Raw genomic sequence first — 27,105 nt, forward strand, 5'->3', positions numbered from 1 at the left:
GGGAATTTGGCTTCAACCTTTGAATTTTGAGGCGACGCACACGTTCGGTCTATAGCACCAGACAGTCTGAGGTTTTCATCACACTGGGAAATATACCTTAAAACAAATGATATTCCAATCTAGAGAGCATGCTATGAATTCCTCACACTATTACCAAGAGATCAAGGGTTTGGCAAAGATTGTGTTCATACATGATATCGACAGTCACAAGAAAAACAATATCATCACTGGTCCTAGCATCAAGGAAAGACAAAATGAAGCCTCATGTAAAAGTAAAGTATCCTACAATCCCATGACAAACTCAGTATTCCTCACGTGCAGGTTCCTTAGCACACTTGCCCTGAAGAAGAGAGACTTTTTGTGTAGTTTTATCTGTTTGTTATTTTGTTAGCAGGCAACATCGGCAAAAGTTTTCCACTGTTTTTTGTTTTTTGTTTTTTTTTAATGTTTATTTTGGAGAGAGAGACAGAGTGCGAACAGGGGAGAGGAAGGGAGAAAGGGAGACACAGAGTCTGAAGCAGGCTCCAGGCTCCAAACTGTCAGCACAGAGCCCGACGCGGGGCTCGAACTCACGAACCGTGAGATCATGACCCGAGCCCAAATCAGCTTAACCAACACAGCCGCCCAGGCAGGCGCCCCAAAAGCGTTCCACTGCTAGGCAGGTCATATGTGTCAAACCTCTCACATCCAGAGGCAGAGGAACTGATCTCAGGGGTCTTTCCCCACTGTTGAGCAGTGCGATGGCAGGGTCCCCTTGCAAAATAAAAGAGAACTTGCGAACGGGACCATTTGGACAGGTGGAAGACCCAACAACTTCTCATGTCTGAGTGCTTAGAGTCACTGTTTTCCTTTCTATTTTGTCAGTTGCCTGGTTGCCGTTAAACTTGCCATGCCAGGTGGGATCATTGCTTTAGCGTCAGCACCCCAAAATAGGTAACCCTCCGTGTCATGGTACCTTCATCCCCAGAACTGCTTCAGATACCTTGCAGAAGACGTGTCTTTCTTCCAGCTGTTTGGTGCGAGTACTTCCTTTTGAGCCATATGCTGTTATTACTAATTTGCTGCAAGACATGCTATTAGTCGCAAGACTTAGTCTTACACAAACATGGGGTATACAGCCTCTTTGTGTTATTCCAGGGACAACAGGAAGTTGCCCTTCGCCAAAAATCTCTCTCCAGCTTGTTCTATGAGGCTTGAAATCATTTAATGAGGACCTTGCATTCTCTTTCAGAATGAGAGATGCAGATGATAAATCAGATACTCTTGGGAGACAGAGCATTCCGGTTCCTACAGTATTTGGCTCATATCGCGGCAATCACACTTAGCTATGTCACTTTATAATTTATCTGTTGGCTTGTCGGTCTACCTCCATGAGGTTGTGAATTCCTTGAGGGTATAGACTATGCTTCATTCATCTCTGACTCCTCAGGATTTTTACCAGTGCCGGGCAGAAAGCAAACACTCAGTAAACAACGTGACAAAGGAGTGAATTAATTAATGAGCAACTTTATACTTGTCGTGATGTCTAAAAGGACTGAGAAGAAGCCCTTTCCTGGGATTAGGGATAGAGGAGAAAACAAAAACTCTGTCGGGACCCAAAAAGAGGTGTAGGGAGAGAGTGAAGATAGTCATGACTATAGAATGTCCACTGTTAAAAAGACTGTCATCTTTTCCTAATTCAGGGTTACTTCATCCGCTGACTTTTCAAGGCGCTACATCTATGCTGATTGTTCTAAGAAAAAGAGTTAAACCATTGTCTAAATGTTTCATTTCTCAAAAAGTCAGAAAGACCTAGCTGAGTTTGCCCCCAAGGATTGAGCTTTGCTGCTCCTTTAGAAAATTAGCTCTCACTGCAGGAAGTGATTTGTGAGCAGTTTGAGAGAAGACCAACGTTATTAAAGTCAAATTCTGTATGAAATGAAAGCTCATCCAAAGTCCAGATCTGAATTAGAAAAATTAAAAGTCCCAGCCTGCCTGGTTCATTCTTATGTTCTAAGTGTCTTTAGAAATATGTTGCTGAAACGATCCAGTTGTAAAAACTCAGTAGGGTCATTATATTTTCATACAAACAAAAAAGGCCAACTCTAACCATTACATTTTCAGCTCTTAAAACATTCCAAATAATTCATTTGTTTTGCAAGTATTTATTGAGCACCTACCATGGAACAACATCTAAACTCTGATTCTCCACGTGAGAGCTTGATTCCTCCTGACCCTGGGTGAGAACGATGCAACGGTAGATAGAAGAAGGACCAAAGTGTTTGTGGGGTATGTTGCTCGTTAATTTAAAAAATAAAACAGTCTTTTTAACCCTGTTCCTGTTATCAAAACAGCTGCCACAAACTAGCTGTGTCATTAGGAATCAGTTTTGGTCAAGAAGATAGAGGTCTTTGAGAGACTCCTTTTTAAAAATATTTTTTAATGTTTATTTATTTTTGAGAGAGAGAAAGAGACAGAACATGGGTGGGGGCGGGAGGGAGGGACAGAGAGAGAGGGAGACACAGAATCCGAAGCGGGATCCAGGCTCTGAGCTGTCTGCACAGAGCCCGACCTCATGAACGGTGAGATCAGGACCTGAGCCAAAGTCAGTTGCTCAACCGACTGAGTCACCCAGGCAGAAGGTCGTTCTATATTCTTGCCTTCTATATTCTATATTCTATGGCTCTATCATTATCTTCCTGTAAGATGGAAAGCAAATCAGTCAAGCTTTATGTGTCCATTTCTTCAAAGGCAAGGTAAGAATCATCTTCCCTGATATTTCTATACTATAACATGATTTTGATTATAAGATTTATATTAATAAAGAACAATAATATTAGTGAACATGTGGACACCCTTAGTGCTCTAGGCCCTTTTGTATAGTCTGATTTAACGCTCTCAACTCTACAACGTTATGGCTACTATTTTCAGTTAGTTTACAGGTAGAGAACACAGCTCGAAGAGGATAGATAAGTTGGAATCCAAGCTCAGATCTGTGTGATTCAAGAGTCTGACCTAGAGGTGACTAGGCCATTTAACATATTAGATTAGAGTTAGATATTATACCTTAGTATGAACTAATTTATTATATCCTGAGCTCTGGAACCCAAATGAAACAAACTGAGCTAATCCTACTGGATACGATTTCTAAACCTACGCCTCATCCTGCAACTTTAAGTTATCGCTGAAACAGATTTGATCACACAATTCACACTAAGATCCTACTACCTGATAAATGCTACTCTGTGTTACCCTTCTAAGGATCATCGAGCTATACCAGGAGACACGAGCCACAGGAATTGTGAAAAAGGCATTTTTAGATTTGAGTGTCTCTTTTAATACTCTGGATTACAGGGGCGCCTGGGTGGCTCAGTCGGTTGAGCGTCTGACTTTGACTCAGGTCATGATCTCATGGTCTGTGGGTTCGTGCCCCACGTCAGGCTCTGTGCTGACAGCCCAGAGCCTGGAGCCTGCTTCTGATCCTGTGTCTCCCTCTCTCTCTGCCTCTCCCCCATTCTCACTTTGTCTCACTCTGTCTCTCAAAAATAAATAAATGTAAAAAAAATTAAAAAAAAAATACTCTGGATTACAATCACGGGCAATCGCTTACTCAGCATATACACGGGGAACCAACATTGCAAAGCGTCATATAATTATCTGTATAAGCTAAGACAGAGACTAGAGATGAGAATCTAGGAACACGGTTAGAGATCTGCTATTTTAGAGCCATGCCTAATCTATGTATACAGGAAACGTTTGAGGATCTACTGTGTGTGAGGCATTTTTAAAAGAAATATTTCATTGGATGTCCTATGAGATATGTGTTATTATGCCTAATTTGGCAGGTGCATTACCTGAGAATTAGAAAAAGTAGCTAATTTGTCCAAGGTAGCATAGCTAATAAATGTACAAATCAAAATCATAAAGGCATTGGTATATGTGGTGTTTCCTGGCCAACAGTAATTTCTCACTCTTTCTCTCCTAACGAATGCAGCAATATGTCCAGACCTACGAGGGGAATCATAATGATTTAAGCCAGCAATGGCAGCCCCATACCGCTTTGCCCGTGACTAAAAATTGTCGGTGGCTTCTGAAAAAGGCACGGAAAAAGGAAGCCCTTTTGGCATTGCTGGTGCATCCTGCTTTGGACGCTGTAATGTGACAATGTGGTACTTGGAACCACAGCAGCCACTTTCAAACTGTGAGGGAAGACATCGCTGACTCCCCGAGGAAGGCAGTGGAAGGATCAAAGCAGCTTGTCTCCTTAATGACATTATTAGGACACCAGCCCAATTCTGGGGCCACCTCCTTTTTGATGGCCCTGTGGTTCGGCCGCTATGAATTAGGCATGCTATTGTTTGCAGCCAGAAGCATTTTTAACAACTGTTATAAAATAGAGTATATGATAGAGGCAAATGAGCGGTATACCAATTACGTGCTAGTTGAGAGCAAGAAGAGGTCCTGTAGGTTGAGTTCATCAGAAAGAGTTACATACAATAGGATGACCTGAGGGGCGCCTGGGTGGCGCAGTCGGTTAAGCGTCCGACTTCAGCCAGGTCACGATCTCGCGGTCCGTGAGTTCGAGCCCCGCGTCAGGCTCTGGGCTGATGACTCGGAGCCTGGAGCCTGTTTCCGATTCTGTGTCTCCCTCTCTCTCTGCTCCTCCCCCGTTCATGCTCTGTCTCTCTCTGTCCCAAAAATAAATAAACGTTGAAAAAAAAAAATTAAAAAAAAAAAAATAGGATGACCTGAGTCGGGTCTTGAAGGATAGTAGATACATTTAAAGATAGAAAGGGGTGCCTCGGTGGCTCAGTTGGTTAAGCATCTGACTCTTGCTTTTGGCTCAGGTCATGATCTCGCTGTTCATTAGACCGAGCCCCGCATCGGCATCCACACTGACAGTGTGGGGCCTACTTGGTATGCTCTCTCTCCCTCTCTCTTCGCCCTGGCTCACGTGCGTTTGCGCTCTTTCTCTCTCTGTCTCAAAATAAGTCAACTTAAAAAAAATAAAATAAAGATAGGAAGAAAAAAAGGATGTTAAGCCAAGACCACATCTGTCCTATTTATTGCCATAATTCCAATTTCTGGCACAGTTCATACCACATAGCAGGCGCTCAAAACACGTTTGTGAAATGAATTAATAAATGAGAACAGATGGGGGGGAGCAAGAAAGCACGGAGCATTTTAGACAGATAATGGACAAGGAAAAGAATGTACGGGATGGAGAGTGGTGGGAGTTAACGGAGGTGGCAGGCAGAGGATGAACAGTTTAGTCTGTTGTCTTGAGAGATTTGCCTCTTTCTTTCACCATTCCTAACCCCCCCCCCATCCTACAATCGTAACAAAATCTACCGGGGCATTTGATATGGTGACCTATAGTATATCAAGTGTATATCTGAGTGACAAAACAAATTAAAAGTCATGGGTCAGGAGCATTTCTAGGTGGACTGAGAAATCTAAATATCACAGACAATATTAAAATAAAGAGTTTAGGGGCATCTGGGTAGTTCAGTCAGTTAAGTGTCTGACTTTGGCTCAGGTCACGATCTCATGCTTTGTGGGTTCGAGCCCTGCGTCGGGCTCTGCGCTGGCAATGTGGAGCCTGCTTGGGATTCTCTCTCTCCCTCTCTCTGTCCCTCTCCCACTTGTTCTCTCTCATGAAATAAATAATAAACTTGAAAAAAGAAAAAGAAAAAGAAAGAGTTCAGTACCTGGAAAGTACCTAATTCTGCCTGTCAGCCTAGATACTAAGCCCCCACCCCAACAACTTTTCCTGGAGATATGAAATATGCCAATCTTGAGAAAGGCTTTCTTTTTGCTAAGTGATCGCTTCTGTTCTGATAGCAATTTCTTAGGAAATGAGCTCTGACACCCTTAACAGTATTCTTGTGCAGTTGCCATATTAAGTGCTCTGGTCTAAGAGACGAAAATAATTTACCTGGAGTCATTACTTCCATAAAAATTAGAATTAGCATATCAAAGAAATTTCCTTCCCCTATGCAGTCAGGAGAACAAGTTTTATAATATAAAATGACATATAGATGTAGTACAATAAACATCATGTGGAATAAGATTTATCCAAACTGTGGGGGGGCGGGGGGAATGTTAAGATTGAACTGGAATGCCGTGAGATAGGTCTAATCCTTAGTGAGTACATTTTGTCCCTCATCATTTTCTAGCCCCCCGCTCGACTCTCCATGCTGCACTGTCTACTCTTTCTAGAATCCTGACTCAGGAAAGAGTTTGAAACTTGCTCATGGCAAGAAATCAATGACTGACAATGATAATAGCTACCATTTATTGAGTGCTTTTCATAGACTAGGTAGTATTCTGGGTGCTTTACATACATTATCTTATTTAACACTCACAACCTTATGAGATAGGTGTGATTATAATCCCACATTTTACAGTTGAGGAGAGAGGCTGAGAGAGACAAAGCAACTTCCCCAGTGTCATTCAGTGAGTGGCAGGGCTTGCGTTTGAACCCAGGCATTCCAGCGGGCGCGCCTATTGGCTACCTCCATCCCACATTTATTTTGCTTTTCTTAACATCAGAGATAAAACATTAGAATAGAGAAATAAAACCCCTCAGGTTGAATTGCAAGTATCAGATATGGGGGCAGGTATCATTGGTTTGGCATTCTGCAACTTTCGGTCCATGTTGAGTATGAATTAACGCAAAATCCCCAGATTGAGGCCACCATTGCAGTTTTTAAATTAAAAAAAAAAAAAAAACTTTTTTAAGTAGGCTCCATGCCCATTGTGGGGCTTGACCTCACAGCCCTGAGATTAAGAGTCTCATGCTCTGGGGCGCCTGGGTGGCGCAGTCGGTTAGGCGTCCGACTTCAGCCAGGTCACGATCTCGCGGTCCGTGAGTTCGAGCCCCGCGTCGGGCTCTGGGCTGATGGCTCCGAGCCTGGAGCCTGTTTGCGATTCTGTGTCTCCCTCTCTCTGCCCCTCCCCCGTTCATGCTCTGTCTCTCTCTGTCCCCAAAAGAAATAAACGTTGAAAAAAAAAATTAAAAAAAAAAAAAAGAGTCTCATGCTCTACTGACTAAGCCAGCCAGGCCCCCAACCATTTCAGTTTTGGGTTTTTTTTTTTTTTTTTTTCAAAAAGATCATTTAGCTCCTGAAATCAACCCTATTAATTTGATTTGTGTTGCTGTGATCCATCTCCTCCTACGACCTATCAAATTGCTTATGTGTTGATTGGGTTTGAGTTCATGATGATTTAACAAGAACGGTTTGCAGCCTAATGTTATTTTTATGCTACATCTTCATATTTTCGTGCTTACTTTTCTTCTTCTTAAAGTTCTTTTTCAACAACTTGATTCCTTGACTCTCTTTCCCAGTGTTTGTCTACCATGTAGAGAGTATAACCCAGACAGAAATAGGTCTTGGTATAGTACCAATGTACAAGAAGAACTTTTTTGGGGCGCCTGGGCGGCTCAGTTAGGTTAAGCGTCCGACTTCGGCTCAGGTCACGATCTCACGGTCCGTGGGGTCGAGCCCTGTGTCGGGCTCTGGGCTGATGGCTCAGAGTCTGGAGCCTGCTTGGGATTCTGTGTCTCCCGCTCTCTCTCTGCTTCTCCCCCATTCATGCTCTGTCTCTCTCTGTCTCAAAAATAAACAAACATTAAAAAAAAGAAGAAGAACTTTTTGCTTGTCTGCCCACTCTCCAGCCAAGAAATCCTGATTATAATCAGCAAAGGAGAACACCAGTTCTAATACATCAATAATAGCAGACAAAATGCTTAAGACATGACCTACAGGTTGGAAAACCTACTGTATGTAATGGACTATGTCTGTAATTTATTAAGCAGTTCACTTTAGCATGAATATGTATAAACCGATATGCAAACAATTTCAAGCATCACTAATAAGGGTTTGGGTATTGACTTCCAGTCCTTTCTTAGGAATTCGTGAAAAAAATTTGTTATCCTGTCTTCATCCATGATCTGTGCCCTCATTTCCTTATATCATGGCAAATATGAAAATCTCAAATGATTCTCAACCTCTCTGTATGCAGTTATTCAAAACTCAGACTTCGAAAGTCATGATTCCCAAACCTGGCTGCTCTTGAAATCTATTAAATCAGAAAGCCTAAACTATGTCTTTTAAAGTGACCCAGCAGATGTAGCCAGGTTCGGGAATCACTGAACTAAATACAGTTTTCATCAAATATATTTCTATAGCTCTTGGTTTTTTTTTTTTTATTTACTACTGCAATGACTTTTATAGATGTTCGAAGAACTATGGACTCTGTTAAATATTTTATCTCCAAAACTGAATCTATTACAGCTGCCCGGAAATAATTTTTTTTTTCTCTCTGTGCTGTGCTGGGTAATGTCCTCTAGAAGGTTAATAAATATTCCTCACTAACAATGAAAAAAAATGAGCTTGGGAAGTAGTGGGTTAAAGAAAGTTCAACAAGTTTCCTTATTGGAGTGATTCTCAACACTAATACTATGCTAATATTCAAGGCAAATACCTAAAGGAAGATTCAACGTATGATATTTTCCACAAGCTTTTTTTTTTTATTGTTGGAAAAAAAAAACGTATAATAAAATTTACTATCTAACTACTTTTAAGTGGAGAGTATGGCACTGTTAACTATATGTACATGGTTGTGCAACGGATCTCTAGAACTATTTCATCTTGCAAAACTAAAACTCTATACCCACTGAACAACAATTCCCCTTTCCCTCCTCCCCACAGCCGCTGGCAACTACCATTCTATTTCCTGTTTCTGTAAAGTTGACTATTTTAGGGCACCTGGCTGGTTCAGTGTGCAGAGTATATGACTCTTGATCTTGGGGTTGTGAGTTTGAGGTCAACGCTGGGTGTAGAGATTACTTAAAAATAAAATCTTACACAAAAAAAGAAATTGACTTCTTTAGATGCCTCATTTAAGTGGAATCACGCAGTATTTGTCTTTTCATGACTGGCTTATTTCACTTAGCAGAATGCCCTCAAGTTTCATCCATGTTGTAGCATATGACAAGACTTCCTTCTTTTTTAAATGCTGCATAGTACTTTATTTTATGTATATACCACATTTTCATCCATCCATCCACTGATGGACATTTAGATTGTTTTTGTATCTTGACTATTGTGAACAGTTCTGCTATGAACATAGGAGTGCTGGTAGCTCTTTGAGATCCTGATTTGGGATAAACACCCAATAGTGGGATTGCTGGATCATATGGTAGTTCCATTTTTAAATTTTTTGAGGAACCACAATGTTGTTTTCGATGGCACCTGCACCTTTTTGCATTCCCTTCCCAAGTTAATTTTGAACATGGACATGTTTTCTCTTGGAACATCTGTTAATTTCTCATAGAAAGTAAACATTCCAAAGGACACGTTTGGGAGACATTCTTATAAGGCCCTCTGAATTTTAACAAGAAAATGAACAACTTCTGGGCTGAGTGCTACCTCAAAAAGTATTCTTCCATCATGTTAGATATATTCTGTTTTGCTACCAGACGTCCTGCCCTTGGGAAATTCCTTATCATTTAGAGGAGACAGAATCCATTCACATTTAACATTTAGAACAATAAAAATATGTGCTCAAGGCTTCAGTGTAAGAGATAAGTACATTCTTTTTGATAATGAAATAGTACAGCAAAATCTTGCATTTAGAACACTGTAACTAAATAATCTCATTCAAAGCCTCTGAATTTCTCCTCTTCATTAGCCGAGTATCCATTACCTGTGTCCCCAGAATTAAGAGGGTATGAAGGGAGAAACAAGAGTTATTATAATACAAATTATTCAAAAATGAACTGACCACCTATAAAATTAGTCTCTACCCAAACATCTCTTCCTGCCTAGTAGGAACCTATGTTGATCATTGTCTGGCAGGTTTCCTGATATTGTCAGACGATACAAGGCAAACCGATTTCAAAGTGAAACTACAAATCCTGCAACACATTTAGGATTTCATACAGTTGATGAAACTGATGCTGAGGAACTACCCCGATCTGGTACAGTAAGTCCAGCTATCAAAAGAAGAATGAAGAAAAGGAAACTGGCAAGGATGATACCAAGATAGATACATTGAAGAAAATGATTTGAATATCAAAAGTTTCAGAGAAGTCCTTGGAAAATGGAAGTCCTTGACTACTTCAGCCTTTTAAGCATTTTGTTGCAAAAAAAAATCGTGCAAAACTACAAGGCGTGCCCAGGTTTTGGTACATTTTGGTGAAAATAAACTTTTTTTTCCATCTTTTTGTTTCCATTTTATGAAAACTGGAATGCTGTCACTATCAAGGTTTGACTCATACAGACATCATCACTAGTCAAACAGAACAGTCTTTTATTCCGCTTGGAAAATTAGCCAAACACATTGCATCTTCTCAGCTATTTTGCAAAAGAATGGTTGCGCTTGGAGGCTTCTTTATTTACTTCAGTTTGCAAATATTCTAGGCATTTGCAGGTGCCAAATATCTGAGCTCTAAATAAACAGAGTAGCATTTTGCTCCATTTATCTCCCTTTCCAGATGCAGTACCTGGCATAGTACTGACAATTTAGCTGGTGCTTTCAAAATGATTAAATTAATTTGAGCCCTTTCCCTGAAGATTCACAATCAAGAAAGTTTAGCCCCTTTGATTTGTGAAGCTTGAAAAACAAGTAACTTGTTCGACAAACAACAGCTAGGTTCTCTCTCAAGGTACAGTCATTGTAAGGACTTTGTGGATGCTACAATGTTTAAGGACAGAATCAGTGATTCCTAGACAATATGACAATTTGAGTATGCAGATGAAGATAGTCTTTAGTTTCCACAGATAGATTCATCAAAGACCAAAGCAGGTAATTTGTTAAGATTAACATTATGTAGACATGATCTGAATTGGAACAAAACCAAAGGGTTATAACTTCTTTCTACCTTTTCTGAATAGTCTTCTTTTTAAAAAAATACACGGTATTTAGGGGTGCCCAAGTGGCTCAGTCGGTTAAGGGTCTGACTCTTGGTTTCGGCTCAGGTCATCATCTCGCAGTTTTTGTGAGTTCGAGACCAGCATCTGACTCTACGCTGACAGTGTTGAGTCTGCTTGGGATTCTTCCTCTCTCTCTCTCTCTCTCTCTCCTCCTCCCTCCCTTTCTGCCCCTCCCATGCTCACACTGTCTCTGTCTCTCTCAAAATAAATAAATAAACTTGAAAAATAAAAATTAAAAAAAATTTAAAAAACAGCATTTAGATGCACTATCACTAAAGCAAACTATTTAGTATTGTGCATTAAGTACAACAAATGTATTAATGTGTTTTTAAAAATGAAATGTGTTTAAATTTATTTAACTATTCTTGGAAAAGTGTCTGAAAGGGCTTTTTTTTAATTTTTTTTTTTTTTTTTTTGGCAGACTTGGAAAAAAAATTCATGATTACCATGATTACTTAAAAATTTCCCTCAGCTCAGGTCATGATCTCACGGTTCACGGGTTCGAGACTCACGTTGGGTTTTGTGCTGACAGGTCGGAGCCTGGAGCCTGCTTCGGATTCTGTGTCTCCCTCCCTCTCTCTCTCCCCCGCCCCCACTCACACTCTGTCTCTCCCTCTCTCAAAAAAAAAAAATAAACATTAAAAAAATTAAAACAAATTTTCCCCTCTGAGGAGGCATTTTACTCATGATAAAGGACACTAATGAAGATGAATTCTAAAACCAGTGCTACTTATAGAGGTGTAATTTCCTCCATGGATAAGTTTTTAAAGTCATAATCAAGACAACTACAGAGGCCTAAACAATTATTAAGTTATCTTCCTTTTACATTCAGCAGAATTGTTTCTACCTTCTCAACTCCTCTGACGATGCCTTCAGTGGGATCACTCCTAGTAAACACGGTCCCTGCCCAGGAGGGATATCAGACAAAATCATTCATTCATTTTTCCTCATCATTGGGCAAGAGACATTATGACGGAAGAGAATGTTATGAGGAAAGGAAGTAAGGATCACAATTGCTTCAGCCTTCAATCAACAATTGATGACTCCCTTCACTAAATGTATTCTGGGAAGTTGTTGTCTATGCCAGAAAGTTCTGTTAAAAGTAGCAGTTCTCAGGGGGCCTGGGTGGCTCACTGGGTTGGGTGTCCGACTCGATTTCGGCTCATGTCACGATCTCACAGTTCATGAGTTCAAGCCCCTCTGTCTCTGTCCTTCCCGTACTCGCACTCTCTCTCTCTCTCTCAAAATAAATGAATAAACTTAGAAAAGTAAAAGTTCTCAAATTTCCTCATTCTTCAAGAAAAACAAGCAAAACAACGCAAAAATGATTCTTCAAACAAAAACAGTTCCGTTTCCCTCCGATCCATCTACACATCCATTTACTGAGCATCTTACTATTTACCTGCCAGCTTAAACTCGGATTTTGAGACGGTTTAAGCATCAATCAGTGTCCAGAAGATTTCAGGCTCTCTGAGATATTCAAAACTCTCATGGCATCCAGAAGGTTCTTAGAGGAATTTCTTTCACAGGAGTTTCCTAAGGCCTGATATTATAGCTCATGTTCCCCTTATTCAGAAGACATCCAAAATAAATGCTAATTTGAAAAGAAATGAAGCATTGGATTCATACCTCTTTTTGGCTTTGCTATAAAAATATAATCCTGAGAGGAATATATGTGTTCAGTTGTGCCACATGTTGAAGTAAAGGAACATTCATCAAGTTCATTACCTGCAGAGCAAACCCTCCCACATCATTCACTCCAGCCACAACATCTGGATAATTGGCCCCAGCCTGGTGGGAGACACCCCCCCACACCCAGGATTTCTGGATAATTCATTAGGCATGCAAACTCTCCTCAGTGCTCACCCTGAATGTCTTTTCTCCCTTCTGTTTGGTCTACAGTCTGTAGTTTCAGGTCCTCACCAACTATCAAAGCACCTGAAGAAATTAAGAATAATGTTGTTGGAAATAAGTTCTCTTTAATTTAATAAAAATATGAGAATCCAGAAGTAATATGAAAGTTTCTTTTCCCTCTCCTTCCTAGGCATTACGCTTAAGGGTTTAGTTAACTCACCTCTTCCTGTACAGTTCTTTGGGGCCCCAGAACGGAGAAAAAAACATCCTAAATCCTTCCCCTACTGATATTATAAATAAGAAAACCCAATGCTTGTCACTTTTAGATTGTCCAAATCATTAGGAACGTAGTTTCCCATCAGCACAGAGTGTTTATTCTTCTAGATTTCGGAGGAAATCTAACACAGTTTCCAACCCTCGTATAATTATAGGATAGCTTATAAATTTTTTTTAGCTCATAGGTCTTATTATAACCAGTACTTTACAGTGTGTGGCACATAGTAGGTTTGCAATAAACATTTAATTGATTGATTGATTCATTGATTGATTGATTAAAGACTGACTTTATGCTTGTAAAATGCTTTAGGATTCATCTGGTGGAAATGTTATGGCCAAGGCTGATATTCAGCTGATATGCCCAATTACAGCCTTAAAAGTTTCCAAGACTTGCAGAGTCACCTTGACTGTTGGCATTGTGTTCTGATTGTTAAATATTTTGAATATCTCTCTTAGCAACACAATGCCATAGCACAAGAGAAAAAAACATATATGTGTGTGTATACATATACATATACATATACATATACATATACACACACACATATTTTATTTGAACCTGTTTTCATAGAGTGTTTAGGACCCAGGCCCTTCCTTTTGGATAACAATGACTAGGTTTGTCTGAGTTTGGAAGTGATCAAGGATCAAATAGAGAAGTAAAACTACCAGGAAAAAGGGCAGGCATTGGGGGTGGTGATGGAACCATTGTATCATGCTTGGTTTTAAACATGGAGACTAGGACGTTAAATTATGGTTTTCCAGAGGTGAAAGTGTCAGGGACACAGGAAGTCAGAGTTAGACTGCTATTTATAGGTTAAGTACAAGGGAGGTCAGATATCTCTTCAAAATCTTGTTTTCATTTCCTTTGGGTGTCTACCCAGAAGTGGAATTTCTGGATTGTATGGCATTTGTATTTTAAATTTTTTGAGGAAACTTCATTTTTTTTTTAATTTTTTTTTCAACGTTTATTTATTTTTGGGACAGAGAGAGACAGAGCATGAAAGGGGGAGGGGCAGAGAGAGAGGGAGACACAGAATCAGAAACAGGCTCCAGGCTCTGAGCCATCAGCCCAGAGCCCGACGCGGGGCTCGAACTCACGGACCGCGAGATCGTGACCTGGCTGAAGTCGGACGCTTAACCGACTGCGCCACCCAGGCGCCCCATGAGGAAACTTCATATTGTTTTCCATAGTGGTTGACCCATTTACATTCCCCCCAACAGTGTATAAGGGTTCCCTTTTCACCACATTGTCTTCGGCACCTGTTGTCTCTTGTCTTCTTGATGATTCTAACAGGTGTGAGGGGATAGCTCACTGTAATTTTGATTTGCATTTCCCTGATGAGGAGTGATGTTGATCATCTTTTCATGTACCTCTTGGCCATTTTCATGTCCTTTTTGGAAAAAAATGTCTATTTAGCTCTTCTGCCATTTTTGATCAGTTTGTTCCATGCCCACCAATGGATGAATGTGTAAAACAGTTGTAAATATACACAATGGAATATTATTCAGCCATCAGAAAGGAGGATATCCTGCCATTTGTGACAACATGGATGGACCTTAAGCACATTGCGCTAAGTGATATAAGTAAGACAGAGAAAGACAAGTATTGTATAATATCACTTATATGTGGAATTAAAAAAAAAATCAGGGGCGCCTGGGTGGTTCAGTTGGTTAAGCATCGGGTCATGATCTCACAGTTTTTGAGTTCAAGCCCCGCATCAGGCTCTGTGCTGACAGCTCACAGCCTGGAGCCTGCTTCGGATTCTGTGTCTCCCTCTCTCTTTGCCCCTCCCCCACTCGTTCTCTCTCTCTCTCTCTCTCTCAAAAATAAACATTAAAAAATTACAAAAAATCAAATCTGTTTAAAAAAAAAACAGTAAAATGGTGGTTACCAGGGGAGAGGGAGCAGGAAGAGGGGGTGGGTGCTGTTTAAGGGTACAAACTCGCAATGACTCCTAAACAAGCCACAGTGCTCTAATGTACAGTGTAACGATTATAGACAACAATGCTGCACTATACTTATATGATGTGATAAATATCACTATAATGGCAACATATTACAATATATAAATTTATCAAAGTTAACCGGTTGTACGCCTTCAATTTACACAACTGTTGTATGCAAAATTTGTTCAATAAAAAAAAGAATAAGGTAGTTCAGAAGCACAGGCAAACCAGGATAGATCACAAGAGGCCCACCCTGTCTCCAGCAGGAAGTTCTGCCATGCTGACACCCAGCACCCAGTCTTTATCAGCCTAGGTCAGGTTAACCACCTGTTGCCCCATCCGCCTACTCCCCCACTGGGAGCTTGTTCCTTCATGAACTACTATGTGTTCTTCTTCCAGGAAGCAAGGCAATGTTTTTGTATAATATTTGTGTGTTGTGTGGAAGGAATGGTACTCTGGTGCCAGGTGAGTGTTGTGAAGCCAAACTTGCCAAGAGATTCCATTTTACCTTGATATAGACTTTGAAAATGCAAAGCAGACTCATAAGGTGTTCTTGACCATCTGCGGCTCACAAACATATGCCATTTAAAGATCGCTCATCTTTCTACCTTCACATGAGATCCACATAGTGCGTGAAATTGTCAAAAGGGGCACGTTTCCACCCTGAGGTCAGAAACGTAAATAACAAAATCCTCAGCAACAGCTCTGAGGGCTTACGACCCTGAATTGCACCATCAAACTCAATACTGCTTGATGATTTCTTCAATAAGATTCAGCAGAATCACCCTATATATGGAGAACATGGTAAAACTCTTGACTGGATTCAATTTGACATGTTTAATGGCCCAGAAAAAGCTCCTAGGTGGTAAAACAGTATTGCTAAATGTCTTCTAGATCAAAAGAGCAGTTACCAATAGTAAGCCTGCTCAAAACACTCAGAATTCGGACCAACTGAGTCAACAGAACACAGACCGCACGCGTGCCCCAAATCTACAGGTCCCTGCAAATATACAAACCTATGCTCAGGCTCTGGATGATTGAAGTTGCGCTCACTGACTCAAGGTTATACAATGCAGATTCTCAAAAAGGAAGGGCCATTCTTAGACTTTGTCTTCCGATATGCATTTTTTCAACGTCCTAGCAGTATCACATAATGTCACATCGCCTTACTTCAGGTAAGCATTTCTGCTTCAAGGTAACAGAAGACAGAAGTTGTACCATATTCAGAGAGTTCATGGCAAGGCATTTTTTTTAAGATTATAATACTTGCAGCAGTACTAAGCAGTGGCCCTGAGTAGAAGATGGCATGGCCCTAACTTGCTAAGGCACTTTCCACAGCTCTGTTGCAAACGCCTACTCTCCAAGGTTATTGACCCTTCAGGGATAAGATAATGGCAGTCGATGTGGCTGGAAGTTTCTCCAGATTTATGTCGTGTGGCTCCTCCACAGAAACCTCTTAGGAAGTGACTAGGTAAACATTTCTATCCATGGTAGTGCTGGTTTAGGAGGTGATAACAAATTTCTTAAAGTGTCTTCCAGAAAACCAGGAGGTTATAGGAAGTCTGTGCTATAGACCCCATTTATCTGTACTTACTTACCATCTACCTCCTTCTGCCAAGGGCTTGAAGTCATAAGCATGTATAAAATAAGAAAAAAAAAACAGTGTATTTTACTTTTTAAGTTTATTTATTTATTTTGAGAGAGCGTGCGAGCAAGGGAGGGGCAGAGAGAGATTTGCCAGGGGGTTCAAACTCATGAACCATGAGATCATGACCTGAGCCAAAATTAAAAGTCAGATACTTAACCGACTGAGCCAGCCAGGAGCCTCAAACAAAAAGTTTAAAGAAACAGGACAAATGGAAAATCATAAAACTGGTGGGCGGGGGAGATCTGCCGCCAGAAATGTATACGTGTGGTCGTACGAAGTTACTGAAAATAGACTTCAAATTTGGTTTTAAGATATCTACTGGCCAAAGTGAAGAAGGAAACTCGCTCAGTTATGGAACTTACTGTGGGCAGAAAATATCTGAATGCAGCCTTTGCATCTACATGCTTGAGAATTAAAACTATATCTTTACAATTTAATAAAATGTGGTAGAACTGAGCCTCAGGAACTCGTGGCCGATGGGTTATAATAATGGTGTCCACCTTAAATATACTAAACACAAAAGACAGAGATGTTAAAAGGTAACTTAAAATCCATGCAAAATAAGCTGGATAGTTGATGAACAAGTTCTCAAAAATCAAAACATCCTGCCTTAACAAAAACAAAAAGCGTAAAACCCTGAAACTCTCAGCAATCGGAATTCAGATTTTAAACACACATTGAAGTTTTTAGAGAGTAATTTTGCTGTCAAAGAGCAGAATGAACAGGGAAAATCACGAAGAACTGTAAGAGGGGAAAATCAGCTTTTGTGATAAACTGGCCAATATGAAAGCTGTAGGCTGCCCCAAAATTCAAGGAAGCACCAAGTATTAAATTCGATCCAGATCTGAGGCACCTGGGTGGCTCTGTCAGTTGAACATCTGACTTCCGCTCAGGTCATGATCTCATGGTTCATGAGTTTGAGTCCCACATCGGGCTCTCTGCTGTCAGCACAGAACCCGCTTTGGATCCTCTGTCCCCCTCTCTCTCTGCCTCTCATCAGCTCACTCTCTCTTGCTCTCTCCACTGAAGCAAACGGAAAGAGATATTGAGGGTGAAATCTAGATGTTAAAAGCTGTGGACGTGGAAAAACCTAGAGATTTTAAGCAACTTCCTGTAACAGAAACATCCAAAACTCTAAGGAAAATGGACCAAATCAACTTGAAATTTTTGGCTCAGATTCAGTCCAGTTGCCCTCATTCAGACATATATCAATCCTTCTCTTTTGAAAAAAAGTATTGAGGCACCTGTTGTCATGAGGCACCCGGTGTTGTATGGAAATGTTGAATCATGGAGCACGTGGGTGGCTCAGTCAGTTAAGCGTGGGAGTCTTGGCTTTGGCTCAGGTCATGACTTCATGGTTCATGAGTTTGAGCCCCGGATTGGGCTCTGTGCTAACAGCACAGAGCCTGCTTGGGATTCTGTCTCTTCCTCTCTCTCTCTGCCTCTTCCCTGTGTGAGCGCGCTCTCTCTCTCTCTCTCTCAAAACTAAACATAAAACAATTTAAAAACCGAAATGTTAAATCGCTATATTATACACCTGAAACTAACATTATACTGTGTATTAACTAACTGGAATTTAAATAAAACCTTTAAAAAAATTTTTAAATGATGAGGCAAAAACATTAAAACACAAATACAAAAGAACTCACCAAAAACTATTTAACAGAGGCTGATTAAATTCAAATCCTGGAATCCACAGAGCTACAAATGTGATGGTGACACATTTGAATTATTGTCATGAAAACACTAAAGCATCTCTTTTCTGAGATTTAAAAATGTTATTGCCTTAGCGTTGAGAGAGCAAACGAAATAAAATTAATTATGCTCTGCCAAAGTGACTATTGATAATAATGAACATTCGTAGGACTCGACATGAATTTACACCATTTTATAAAAGTGCTGCTTGGTGCTTAAAAGATTTATCTATATATCTATTTCCTCCAGCTTTAGTATGAATGACTTAAATTAATTCCAAATATACAAAATATTCTTAGGAAATAATTTCAGAACCCGAGGAATACGTGAAACCCTTAGCCTTTGGCTAAGGCCAATGGGCCCAATCTTCCACCCCACAGATCAGAGATAAAGCATCCTGTAGAGTTGTTTCTGATCTTTCTGGTTCAATTCCCTAGCCCCACCTATACTCTCCAATACCAAGGACACTTAGACCACCCGGCACAGTATCTCTAATGGCCCCTCCCTTCCATCCCCAAACCTCACCTTGGTCAGACGTTCCTTTCTTAGATCAGATGAGATCGGACGCGTTCAGGGTGGTATGGCCGTAGACCTTCCTTTCCTAAATCACAGAGGATAAGGTGTTCCACTTGTACGTTCTCCTTCCCATCCTATTTCTTTTTCCATCATTCACCCCTTCTTTTGGGGACATCTTCAATCGCTTCCTCTTTACTGCCCTCTTCTGTCTACATAAAAAATACACCCAGGTCCCCCACCTCCCCCCTGCCAACAGTGTTTTCAAAAAGACCTTTTATTTACTCGTGACTTCTTTCAGTTATGTTCCTAATTCTCCCACCTGTGATATAACCATTTCCTCAACTGGTGCCTCCCATCTTCTCAGCATCCAATTACTTTTTACCTTTTGAAATCCGATTTCTGTCGTGAAACTCCATGGAAAATCCCCTTTCCCACGTCCCTCTCATTCGTTCATTTAACAAGTGTACATTGACTACCTACCATGAGCCAGGCACCATGCCGGCAAAATGAATACAAATATTAGTAAAACTCGATCCTTGCTATCAAGAAACAATCTAACAAAAATGAATAGACTTCTCAACCTAATCATCCTTGCTTCCTCTGCAGATGTATTTGAAACTGCTGACCTATCCCTTGTAAAATGTGCCTCCTCCCTTGTGTTTTGCGTAGATACTCTAGTTCTACTTCTCGAACTCTCCTCTTTTGGCTAACTTTACTAACTCCAGTTGGTGGGTTTGCTCTAAGGTTCAGGTCTGAGGTCCTTTTCTCTTTCTACACTCTCTCCTAAGCTATTCTTTTTCTCTTTTAAGTCTCATCTCTGTATTCCTTTCCCCATATGGCACTTTGTTCACAATTCAATTACTATCCTAAAACATCATTGTACATTTAAAACAAATTGTTGGAAAGCACTACAGAATACTTTTACCAGCACGTTAAGCTCGGTTTACCAGCAGTTCTCCCAGACTTCCATCTATCTGTTGATAAAAATCTTTTAAAATAATAATGAAAAAATAATACTAACAGAAAACACTTATTGAGGACTTCCTACGAGCCAAGCACTGTTACATAGTGATATACATTTAGCAATATACAAACCTCACAATAACCTTACACAACAGATATTGTCATCATCATAATTTCATGGAACAGGAAAGTAAGACGCCCTTACACAAACTTTGTGCAAAGGAAGAAAGGCAAAATTCAAACCCAAAGACGCTAGGCTAAACTACTATGGACCAGTAAGCAAAAATTCAAGCATCTAGAATTTGGACTTTTTAAAAAGTTAACATTCTGTAATGATTCATTTTCACACAGTCAATTTTGCTGAATGTCAAGGACATCATGACCCAGCAGCTGGGGTTATAAGAAGTTGACTACAGAAAGGAAGATTACAATACTATTTTCTTTCATTGATGAGTACCAGTGAGACATCTGAGTATCTCCTTTACTGCACAACATATATCATGCCTCTGAGTTCATTGATTCATTTGCTTACTATGCATTTTTAAAAATTTTTTAATGTTTGCTTATTTTTGAGAGAGAAAGAGCACTAGCAGGGGAGGGGCAGAGAGAGGGAGACACAGGATCCAAAGCACGCTGCAGGCTCCAAGCCGTCAGCACAGATCCCGACGTGGGACTCGAACCCATGAATCGTGAGACCATGACCTGAGCTGAAGTCGGACTCTCAACCGACTGAGCCACCCAGGCGCCCCTGTTTACTATGCATTTGCTAAGTAGCTCCTATGGGTCTAAACTGAACTGGAATTTGAGGTCAATCTGCAATGTTCCATTGCAAAAAACAAAAGAAACAAAAAAATTGAGGGGGTGGGAGACTCTTATAAACATGGTGCTTTTGAATTTTCATGACCAAAAAATATTTTGGCATGGTAACTTAGTGACTTTCCTTGTACCCTTTGATCATAAGGGCATTAAAGATTCTCTTTTAAAGTCGATACAAGTAGTGACATATGAGCCTAACAAGAAATATCCTCACATTAGTCCCTTTCACATGGGGAGGGGAAGAAATACATTGAGATTTATCAAATCCATGTATACCCCAAACCCATTCTGTAAGTCACAAAGGCTCCAAGGAAACAGACAAGGGAAAACAAACATATCTTGACTTAGCTACGGTGCACAATAATGATAATAATTCATATTTACATTGACACTCCGAACTTAAGAGTATGCTCACAAAGAGATATCATCTCATTTTATATAAAAGGAAACAAAAAGTTTGCTTTCAGCAGATTAATAAACTATACTAAGTCTATCTTTTAGGCATCCATCCATGCCCCCCAAGTGTTACCTTCAAATCTACCCCCCCCCACACCTTTCTGTCCCTATCACCAGTCACCCAACTCGGAAGAATAGGTCTTTCAGAGAGAACATACGTCCATAATTCATTCATTTGACAAACATTTATTGAACTCCTACTATGTGCCAGGCACTATGCTAGATGTTGGGAATAAAACTGCAGAAACATGGAGTGCCTTCTTTATGTCCTGGCTTCACTTTATTGGTTCTTATATCAGATTTGTCCCTTCCATCTCTGGTTTTTGTTTGCTCTTACTCAGACTTGGAGATACAGTTTCTTAACTCAGGTATCAGAGTTTGGTTCATGAGCAGCTCTACTCTTAGACTATATCCTGTCTTTGGCACCCTATGTCCTGTCTATACTATTTACAGGGTCTGTCAATCTGGCTTTGCTATTTCTACCTCAACAGTTAAGAGCTCAATTGGTCTGTAAGCCCATTATGGATACTAAGATCCCTGCCTCCTTTCTTTGAATTCCTGCTCATATACCTCTCTGTTGTTCAATTATCCTTTCATCTGTATGGGTCTTATTTTCCCCTTCCACCCTTCTTGCTTCCCCCTTGTTGTCCTCTGGTCTATACCCCTTAAAGCCCTGGTAATCTACACTGGTAATCTCCCAAGTCACTCTTTGGTGAAGCCTGAAAACCCATAACACATTTCTTAATGGACTGTGCATATTTTCCAGACTTCCTGGATACCTGGCTTAACTGTCATGGAATCCAGCTTGCCCAAAGAAATCTACTTCAGTGAAGCCACCAGAGTCTCTCAAAGCCAACTGATCTTTTCTGGAATATGTGAACTCCTTCAGTAATTCAACCTTCCTCAAAACATCATCCTCCGGGTTATTGGCTCTTCATAGTCATGATCGTTGTTGGGCAAATATCCAAGCTCCCTGCTTTGGTAGAGGTAAGGCTTTGGATTCTGGTCCTCTCCAGAGGTTCTGGACACCTCCCAAATTCTATGGCAGAAGAAGATGTCCATATTGCCTCAGTGAAAGGCTAGACCTCGACTTCAAACATTCCTTAGAAACAATGTCATGCAGTAGAATGCATACTAGATTGGATATCAGAAAATCTGGGTTGTCTAACTCACGTACAGAATGGAGAGGCCATTCTAAGTCATACTCTGATTGTTTCCAGCTCATGATGTCCACAAACATATTTCTCTGTAGCCTCTAGGACCAACCGATAAGATCGATTTCTGTAGCCACTTTCTTCTATGTGAAAAGCCACATGTTTATGGCTCCTAGTCCACAGTGGCTGTGCTGGGTAGAGCTACATAAAAACAAATCAGCAAAACAAAACAGAAGAGTCCGGACAAAACGCTGGCTGCAGGTGCTTCTGTTTGACATTCAGACATAACCAAATTCCAGAATAGCAGAGTTCACAGTGGCCAGTGTCATGGAAACCACCGCCGCCTGGGAGTGTTACAAGAACCACCAGGAAACTGAAAGCAGCATAGCTGGTTGAGGAGACAGAAGTGGAGAGGCCTCTGAGGCCTCTGTGTGGATGAGTTGCTTCCTTTAATTGAACCGCCCAAGTAGCAGGAACCAAAATGCAACCCCCACAGACATTTAAATGGCGTTCATATTTCAGCGCTTGAATATCAGCTCGGTGAATACCTAAAATGGGGCTAAGTGAAAGTTGGATAACATTTGCCTGGCATTGTCACTGGCCTTTCTCTAATGTCACAGATGGATTTGCATAATTATGCTGAAAGCTAGGGAAACTGCACCCAGCAGGAGGTTTCCTGGCTGGTTTTAGGTTTTAGTCATGCTCCAGCTGTGAGTCTCAAGATGAAGAAAATCTCCTTTCGGAAATGAACAGACAGAGCGCACACTTCCTAGGACAGTATAGTAACAGCTTAAGGACAATTTACCTCGCATACTGATTTCCAAGGTATCATTAAGATAGGCCTGATAAGCAACTGATTGACTGAACAACCTTCTGCTCCATATCAAAAAGGGCTTTGGAGAAGAGAGAGACCAAGCAGTGTTACCTCATAAACCTCTTCTTTTTTTTTTTTTTTCAACGTTTATTTATTTTTGGGACAGAGAGAGACAGAGCATGAACGGGAGAGGGTCAGAGAGAGAGGGAGACACAGAATCGGAAACAGGCTCCAGGCTCTGAGCCATCAGCCCAGAGCCTGACGTGGGGCTCGAACTCACGGACCGCGAGATCGTGACCTGGCTGAAGTCGGACGCTTAACCGACTGCGCCACCCAGGCGCCCCCATAAACCTCTTCTTAATTAAAATTCTCTTTAGGCTGGCCAGATGCCTGATGGAAGGCAACTTCTAAAGAGCGCCACTGTAACAGGTGTGTGAAATTGTGCAATCCTGTCTTTCCAAGGTCACCGCAGTCATAAAACGTCTCTTTTGGCTGTGTCTACAAGGGGGGAATGTTTAAGTAAAGTGAGGCCTCTTCAGCCTCCAAGTTTTATCCTTCCATGGGAGCACTCAATAACCTCAGGCTCTCACTCCCCAAATGCTTTTTCATGATCCACCTCTGCTCCTCACAAAAGGATTTGAGGATCCTTCTCTTGGTCAAGAGGTTACCTAATTTTGTTTTAGTTTCAGTTTAAATCTCAGATCCCGTTTTCTAAAATTTTAAATTACACCCAAGAACTGGCAATACCTTGATAAGAAAAATTATGATTTCCCAGGTGACAGTGAGCCCGCATTTGGATCAGCAGCGATGTCGGATTTCCAAAAGAATATTTTCATGCAGAGCTAACAATATATTGCACGTTGAGATTTCATGGCTTACCAACCTTTTTATTCTTTTCATATAACATATATATTTTGGGGGGCGCCTGGGTGGCTCAGTCGGTTAAGCATCTGACTTCAGCCCAGGTAATGATCTCACAATCTTTGGGTTCGAGCCCCACATCGGGCTCTGTGCTAATGGCTCAGAGCCTGGAACCTGCCTCAGATTCTGTGTCTCCCTCTCTCTCTGCCCCTCCTCCACTCGCGTGCCTGCACGCGCGCGCTCTCTCTCTCTCTCTCTGCCTCTCAAAAAATGAATAAACATTAAAAAAATTTTTTTAAATATATATTTTTCATTCTCCTATTGATTAAAAGAATGTCCATACAATGTCTGGATTTCACGGTGGAATCGATCAATATCTCAGGATGATTTCATGGGGAAAAGCAAAAATGACAACTCACCCTGTTTCATTCACTCACACTACTTATTAGGTTCAAAACGTGATTGTTTCTTTGTTTGGTTGTCCTGATTCTAAGGCACTGTGGAGGAGAATCTGCAGGTGTAGTTCCACTCAGATCATTTGATCCCGTCCTATAGAAACATAACTTTTACAAGACTTCAAATGCCGCAGACTATACCTTCCTGCTTATTTCTGGTTTGAACCAGAGTTGGAGCTTGTGCAATTTACTAAAGGGCAATTCGCCCCGGAACAACCTCACGAACACGAAGTAGCCAGATAGATGGATTCCGAATTTCTGACTTTTTTTTAAAAGGGCAAGAGTGCAAACGGCTAGCTTCTCTAAGGCAAAAAGGCAGCAGCAGAAACAAAAGCCACATCCATTTGTTTAACGCATTATTATTATTATTAAAACAGGGCACTTGCACAGCACTTCATAATTTACAAAGCCCTTTTCCAACCATTATCTTATTTTATCCTTACACCAGCCGCCTGGGGGACCGGTGATCGTGGATATGGGCATTTGACAGATGAAGAAATTCAGGCACCAAAAGGTTAAGTGACTTACCCAAGGTTGCACTGCGAGTTGGTATGCATAAGAATCAGTTGCCTTTTGTGCTAGATAAATGAGGAATGGAGGAGCCTGAAGAACTCCGGATTCTGTCCCCTAAGAGTCCTGATTGAGAGGAAACTTTCACCACCGCGGCGTGTGGCATTCTCATCTCTATTTCCACTACTGTGTTCAGGATATTAAACGTGAGAAGCAGCAGACAAGCAGGTCGCTCAGTGATGTGATATAGCTAATGTTCAATAATGAGCTAATGCTCAACATTATGCGCCAAAAAATCAATGTCCGCTGCAACCCAAGCACTGCAAAACACCCTGATTAAGGTGTGAATCCGTTTGGATTTCATGATGGGTTATTTCCTGATAATCTTGGTAAATTCAAATCTACCCCTCGAGTAAGTCAGGGGGTAATTTCCTCACGCCTTGATCTTATTTATTAACCATCAGGCAGCCCACCTAACAAATGTGGAACATCAGCTTGTTGTTGAATATTCGCTGTGACCGACAAGCATCTCAAGACTGAGGGATTCTGTGAGATCTATCGGGATTAATCTCCAAGACCTAAAATAGCCATGCTCCCCAAACTCTCTGGAGTTTAACAACAAATACCAATTAATGAGAACACAGGAATACCTTCTGCTCTGATTCCTGCTGATTTTTTTTTTCCTAAAACGGGAAAAAAAATTAGATGGAGTCTCTAGCATATTCTATGAAGGCAGGCTTCCAAAAATAAAAAAAAATGGGAAGTTTGCAGCATTTGTAGCAAACTTTGCTTTCCTTAGAGATGTTTTTAAGGTAGCTTGATATACTCTTATTTTAAAGGCTATGGGGGAAAATGAGGTTTATTCACCAAATTTTATTGTTGAAAAATAGCTACTAAGCCTGCTAGCTGAAACGTGTCAATGTAGAAAGCCGCACTTTGAAGAAGATAATCACGACTTTTATATGCTTCCATTGCCACTGCTCAATTCTCATTTTCATCATAAAACAGATTTAAGTAATGCAATGCTTATTAGCATATGAATATGGACCTAATTGTCCCTTCTTGACTCTCAGAAGGAATTGGCAATGTCTTCTATGTAAGTGGGTTAAGGAATGTGCCACATATACAATTATAAATAAAAACTTTCATTTGGAAAATTGCAACCTTATCTTCATTGTCATTTAGTAGTGACACAATAGCTCCCTGTCACCCTGCACTTTCCTTAGACGATTTGTTACAAGGATATGTGTAGCGCAGTAAAGACAAGTATACCCAGCGTATTGAATTATAACAGAGTCAATCAGTGCCCGGCAGCACTCTGTAATATAGCACATACTCAGGTTGCATCAAACAAAGCCAAAAGGATAGTTGAAAATAAAAGCAAAATGGTTATTTGACATGAAGTAGACCTTGAGATAACCCCCAGTTTCTTTCTTTTCTTTCTTTCTTTCTTTTTTTATTTGGATTCAGTTTCCTTTTCAACTGGACAAACCGATTCAGGAAGTGGCATAGCCTGAATGTTCTAGAATTTTCTCAGAAATCTTTTCAGTGACCTTTTCTAAGACTCGAATAATGTTTCCGCCTAACACTGCAAGTTTCTTTTTCCTACCAGCTTAGAAAATGACTGTCACTTTTCAAAACATGTGCTAGAGATTGATGAGATTTTAGTCAAATTTGCTTGATGGTTATAAACACTCATTTAAAAAACACTGGGCTCATTCCTATATATGATTGCTCAACCTGGGAAAGTGAAAAACTCAAAAAACCAGATTTCTTTTTCGTTGTCTATTGCCAAATACTAGTTTAGCTGATTGTGTTTTGTTTGGTTGGATTTTTACCCAGAATGAATACGCAAATTGCCATTTCATAGACCCCCTTATATATGAATTTCAAAATATCCTTGCTATGTATATCCCACGAAGCCAGTTTTCAATACATTTGTTTTATGTTATACTGACATCTATGGACTCCATAAGAGAAATTCAGCTTTTTTTAGAAAAATTCTGTTGGCTGCTTATAGGCAACTTAAAATATAACCCAACTATGTAGATGAAGAATCTTTAAATCTCCAGTGAGTAAGCCACTGGCTAATCTTTGAACCTTATCATTCAGAGCAAAAACATTACAAAGTTCTACCCACCTACAATCAAAACTTAAGGAAGAGGACTGAGGCTCCATTAGTAAAGTATTAATATCTCCTCTTTAATGAAGAGTGGTC

General features: G+C 40.5%; 1 long non-coding RNA gene across 1 annotated transcript in view; it reads right to left on the reverse strand.

Annotated features, from left to right (window-relative positions):
• LOC121025747 (uncharacterized) overlaps nucleotides 1-18,944 on the reverse strand; it is a 52,001-nt gene extending 33,057 nt beyond the window's left edge. The window contains exons 1-2 of the long non-coding RNA XR_005788139.1: nucleotides 18,868-18,944; nucleotides 12,789-12,860 (exon numbers count right to left, since the gene is read on the reverse strand). This is a non-coding gene — a long non-coding RNA (uncharacterized LOC121025747). The remainder of the gene's footprint in view (nucleotides 1-12,788; nucleotides 12,861-18,867) is intronic.
• Between the last annotated feature and the right edge of the window lie 8,161 nt (nucleotides 18,945-27,105).

This window comes from Herpailurus yagouaroundi, unplaced genomic scaffold (assembly GCF_014898765.1).
Source record: "Herpailurus yagouaroundi ecotype Mexico unplaced genomic scaffold, PumYag 67700, whole genome shotgun sequence".
In the NCBI taxonomy this organism is placed as follows: domain Eukaryota; kingdom Metazoa; phylum Chordata; class Mammalia; order Carnivora; family Felidae; genus Herpailurus; species Herpailurus yagouaroundi.